The sequence below is a fragment of the Dendrobium catenatum genome, unplaced genomic scaffold (genome assembly GCF_001605985.2).
Source record: "Dendrobium catenatum unplaced genomic scaffold, ASM160598v2 fragScaff_scaffold_897, whole genome shotgun sequence".
NCBI lineage: Eukaryota > Viridiplantae > Streptophyta > Magnoliopsida > Asparagales > Orchidaceae > Dendrobium > Dendrobium catenatum.
Window position 1 is genome coordinate 354,380 of NW_021319359.1, and position 6,241 is coordinate 360,620.

Sequence of the window (6,241 nt, forward strand, 5' to 3'; positions counted from 1 at the left end):
GCTGATACGATCAATTATTGATGATCGTCCGGATGATCGACTTGTTTGTCCTAGACGATACACATGGTAATGCTTTAAACATTTTTAAATTTGACTGTTATGATTCATTATTATGCATCATCCCGGATGATTCACCTAATCAGCTAGGATGATCTTCTTTTTCAACGTTCGTTCGGCTTGACTCCTCGGGATAATCACCTGTATCTTATCATCCTACATGATATCTGATCATCCTGGATGATATGACTGCTTTTTTGATCAATCGGCTTGGACGTAATTAGTGTACCCGATTGGCTTGGACAATTATGCGATCATCCTGGATGATCGGGCCGATTCTTTATAAATCTAGCCTTTTAGACATTTTTTTCACTCAAATCTTACCAAATCCCCTTATGCTCTTACTCTTGTACTCTATTTTCTACTAATGGCAGGCTGAAAGAGATCTCACCATCCTTCTAGGAGTTCCATGAGGGCGACTCTGGATTCACTGAGGCAGATGATCAAGCTACCTAGCAAAGGTATAAGATGGTCAAAATCACTGTCTCCCGGTATATTAACCAAAACATTCTCTTATATCAGGTACTTGATATGTTTGCTCACACCTCCTTGTGTTTTCTCCTTACTCTTACTATTCCTTTCAACTCCGAGGTTCTTTTTTAAATTTTCACTAGCCTCCACATAAATTCTTCTTTTACTTCTCTCATATCCTATGTGAATTGACATCCTGTGAAGATCACATATAAAGACTGTGCATAAATTTTACAACTTTTCACCATAGGGGATAAACTCCACACCCTATGTTCTGACTCTGACTACGACTGGGCTCCGGCCAACCACTTTCTTCGAAACACTAATGCTCACTTTCACATTGAAGAGACTAGAACCTCACTCAAAGATGTTAGGATAATCCAACATGTACTTCGCATATCTATCTTCCCAAAAGCTGGTGATTGCGTTCATATTACTCCACTTCTTTCAATCACCACCTTCTATATTTTGGCCTGTCACGAATTCAATGCCACTGACCTGATCTTTCGTTACATCGAGCATTTGACTACTATTTGAGATCCAAGACATAGGAGGAAGCCCAATCTTGTCCTAGGATATATCAATTTATATGTTCTAGAATCAAAATACAACCTCCAATATCCTGCCCCACCCAACTATCAGCCTGCCTTCTACTCGAGCAATTCCTTCCACGTTCTTCACAGTACTCATTTCTACCCGGGGGACAGGAAAGCTCAGGGAGCAGAGAAGGAGGAGGCTCCTACATCCATTCTTGCACTTATTTCGCTTCGCCAGCACTCTTAGCTGGATCAGTTGGTGGAACAATTTGAACCGTGGAAGGCACGGTTTGAGAACTACGTTGCTACGTAGGAGCAGCAACAGACTGAGTACATTATTCACCTGCAGCACCAGCACGACTAGGATATGGCCTGGTTTGCAGAGCATTTCACCACTCTTTCTAGTTACTTTCAACCACATCCACCTCCACTACCTCCTCCTTCCGACAATCAGGGGCCGTCCTTCTTTTAGTTTGCTTATTTTTTGTGTGATGTTATTTTTCCTTTTTTTATTTTTTTTGTTGTGTTTCTTTTTCCCTCCCCTTTTTGTGATGTCAAAAGGGGGAGTAGCTGTACTAGTTTATTCTATTCTAATATGATTTCACTATTCTAGTTTGTTATATTTTTATGTTGATTAGTTGAAATATTCACTGTTTCTTTTAAAACTGCTTTGAACTACTTCAATTATTTTTGTGTTTTGCCATCATAAAAAAGGGAGAGATTGTTGTAAATCTATTTTCAGGGAATGTGATTTTGATGATAGCAAACACTTCTGTTTCTCTACTACTGCCTTGACTACTAACATTTTAAGTCCACAAGTTTAAACTACAATTTGAACCAGCTCAAGATTAGGGTAGACTAGGTCTGAGTGAGTTTGTAAAACTTTTCCCTTTCTTGAGCCTATTATAAATGATGTGGTTTCTTATGCTAAATAACCTTGTACACACACACTTGGGAGAATTTTTTGTCTAATTTAGAGTATCTATTTTTACTCACATCATCTAGGATGATCTAAAGATCGGCCTAGATGATCAGTTAAAAATAGAAACCCTAACTAAGGAATCTTATTTAAGGTAGTCATCATTAAGCATATCGTCCAGGATGATCTTCGAATCGGCTGGGACGATAGGCTCAAATCAAAAAGAATCAGCCGCCATATCTATTTAGGTATTATTTATTTTTAGACATCATCTAGGACATCATCCTGGATATTGCAACATAAGTATGCCTCAATTAATTTGATAATTAAGGAAAGTAATTAAGATTTGATTGATTGATCATATCATCCTGGACGATCACAGGATCGGCCAGGACGATCAGTTCAAAAACCTTTCTTGCTATTGGATGATCAAACATCAGACATCTTCTATTCAGGATGATACTCTGGATTATTTATATGGATTTGAACTAATCATCCAGGATGATCGTGAGATCGGCCTGGATGATCAAGCTATTTTTTCATCGTCTAGACATCTATTTAGTATGATTGTTTGGATGATATTCAAGGATTTATACTGATTGTACAGGACAATATCCTATTATCCTGGTCGATATGAACAAAAATCTTCTGATCGTCCCAAATCGTCCGGACTATTGAGCTAAATTTATATTGATTGTACAGAACAATATCCAAATCATCCTAGATGATAAAGTTAGTTTATTTAAATAAAGAAGTATTTTGAAGATCTTCTATTTAAGACGACTTACTCTACCCAAGAAATAATATTTTGCTGCTGTCTTGATCTGAGAGAGCCTAGAAGAGAGGGAGAGAGAGAGAAGATCTTGTGAGGGGGAGTTTATGAGGGGTTTCACAAAGGTTGCTCCAAGCAAGGTCTAAGTTGTCTTCTCCGATCGTCATCCCTTGTTCTTGGAGGTTTGAGAGAGGTCCACTTTAGCATTCAATTAAGGTCCTCTGCTTGCTTTAGGAGGAAGAAAAAAGAGTTGGGTTCTCTGCTTCACTGGTGTTGGTGGAAAGGTTATTTTGTACAGGCTTCTCTGCCTTACTATGAGAGCAAAAGGAGAGTCACTGAGTTTAGTGCAATACTCAGAAGTTTCTTCTAGGGAGTGGATGTAGGTCGAGTTGATCGAACCACTATAAATTTTTGTGTTCTTTTCTACTACTTTTTTTGCATTTAATTTCCGCATGTTAAAATTCTTTGTGGTGAATTTTGGTTTGTTTAAGTTTTGTTTTGATCGTGAAAGATTTTTTTAAAAATATCAATTGACCCCCCTCTTGGTTAGCTTGGGCTAGTTCATAAGGGCTTAACATCCCAAACAAACTTTCATCTTTAACCAAAGAACTTGGGTCACACAACTTCCTAAGGCTATATATTTAGCTTCAATAGTGGTCAGGGTAATTAAGTTATATTTTCTATTGGCCTAGATGACTAAGGACTGTCCTATAAATAAACATATTCTAGAAGTGATTTTCCTATTAACTCTGTATCCTATAAAATCTAAATCAGAATATCTTATGATTTAAAAGAAAGTGCTATGCTTAGGATACTAGATTCATAAGTCTTAGGTTCCTAAGGGATATCTAAGGATTCTTGTCACAACAGTCAAGTGGGACTATTTTGAATCAGCCAAAAATTTAGGATAAAGACAAACAATAAATATAATATCAGGTTTGCTAACAATGAAGTAAAGAATTGATCTAATTATTCTTTGTATTTCTTTTGATAAACTGATTTTCTATTTGAATCCTTATCTAACTGAATAATAGAATTCATGGAAGTGTTTATTGGCTTGGCTTTATCCATTTCATATTTCTTAAGAATGTCCTTAATAAAGTTTGATTGACTAAGAAAAATTCCATCATCTTTCCGCCTTATACTAAATTCAAGAAAGTAGGTTAGTTTTCCCATCATACTCATCTCAAACTCCTTACTCATTATTTTTGAAAATTCATCACAAAGGCTTTTATTAGAGGATCCAAAAATAATATTATTAACATAAATTTGGACGATGAGTAGTTCTTCTCCTACCTTTTTTTAGAAACAGGGTTGTTTCTACACCCCTCTTAAGAAAGGTTATCTCTAATAGGAATGTGTTTAACCTTTCAAACCATGCTCTAGATGCTTGTTTAAGTCCATATAATACCCTTTCTTAATTTGTACACATAAGTAGGAAATTGTGAATTTTCAAAGCTTGGGGGTTGTTCAATATACACATCTCTTTTTAACTACCCCATTCAAAAAGATGCTCTTGACATCCATTTGGTACAATTTGAATCCCTTAAAGTAGGAAAAAGCTAGTAGCACTCTTATAACTTATAGTCTAGTTATTAGGGCAAAGGTTTCTTCAAAATCAATTCATTCTATCTAGTTGTACCCCTTAGCCACTAATCTTTTTTTATTTCTAACCCCTACACCAAAATCATTTATTTTATTTTTGAAAACCCATTTAGTTCCAACAATACTCTAGTCCTTAGGTTTTTCAACTAGTTCCCAAATATCATTCCTCATAAATTGATTTAACTCTTCTTACTTGGCTAGGATCTAGAATTCATTAGCTAAGGCTTGATTTATATTAGTAGGTTCAATCATTAAGATAAAGGAAGAGTGGGTCGCTTCTTTCCTAAGTCCACACCTAAGTTTAACACCTTCAAATGAGTCTTTTATGATCAATTCTTTAGGATGACTTGAAAAATATCTCCATTCTCTAGGCAATAAAATTTCATTTTTTACCCTTTCTTCTAGATTTGGGGATTCAACTCGGGTAACTTCAGTTACTTCTCCTTCTTTTACCCTAGAACCTCTAGAATTATCATATTCTTAAAAAAACTATATGAGTGATCTCCTCTATAACAAGTGTCATTTTATTGATAACTCTAAAGGATTTTCCAACATTTGATTATCGTAGGAAGACTACTTCATCAAATTTGGGGTCAAACTTTCCTAGCAGATATTTCCCATTATTTGGAATGAACACTTTACATCCAAATACTTATAGGTGAGATTGGTTAGGTGACATACCCTTAAGGATTTCATAGGGTGTCTTGTTTATCTTGGATTTAACATTAACCCAATTCAAAACATAATAAGTCGTATTTACCACATCTGCCCAAAAGTATTTAAAAAGTCATTATTCAGTTAACATGGCTTTATTGGCTTCTATTAAGGTCATGTTCTTTCTTTCAGCTACCCCGATCTATTGAATGTTTCTATAAGCTAAAAAAATATGATATATCCCTTGCTCCTTACAATAAGATTTAAAATTTTCATTCTCAAACTCTCCACCACAATCACTATAAATTTTCATAATTTAACAACCTATCTTATCTAAGTGGAGAATATCCTAAATTCAGTGAATTATTCACTTTTATGAGATAAGAATCTAACCCAAGTAAATCTCGAGTAGTCATCAACAATCACATGCCCAAAAACTTTCCCTCATAGGCTTGCAATGCTAATGGGTCCAAAAAGATCCATGTGAAGGACTTCTAAATATTTTCTAGTCTTAATATCCTTGATTAAGTGGAAAGAGGATTTAACTTGTTTTTCTAATTGATAGGCATTACACATGTGGTCCTTATTGAATTCTAATTTGGGTATGCCTCTCCCTAAGTCTTTTTGGGTGATGTTTCTGAGATTTTTCATGATTGCAAGACACAATCTTCTATGTCATAATCATGATTCATTAACAACAATTTTTAAGCAAAGAAAATTAGCAGATTCAATATAATTTAAATCAAGCATGTAAATATTATTAATTCTTTTCCCATCCAAAATAAATTTTTTCATTTTTTCTTATCATATTAACACTAACGATGTCAGGTCCCAAGTCCTGGATGAGAAATGTGGAGGGTTGTGTTAGTGGTCGACACCTAGCGTAAAACTTGTCAAATAATAATGACATGAATCTTTTAAGAAACTTTGTTAATGCTAGGGCATCCCCTAGAAGCAACGCATTGTATGGCCTGAATACAGTGACAAGTGTGCAAGGGCCGCTGCTTCGGCGCCCGGGTGCAGTGTTAAATAGGCAAGGGTTCTCACATCAAGGATGGATGTGGGCAAAGAAGCTAGTCCATAAAACTAAAATTAGGATAGGAACTTGGAATATAAGTTACCTTACAGGAAAATTAATGGAATTAATATATATTATGATTCATAGGAAGATAAATATTTTGTACATTCAGGAAACTAAATGGGTTGGAGAGAAGGCTAAGGAAATTG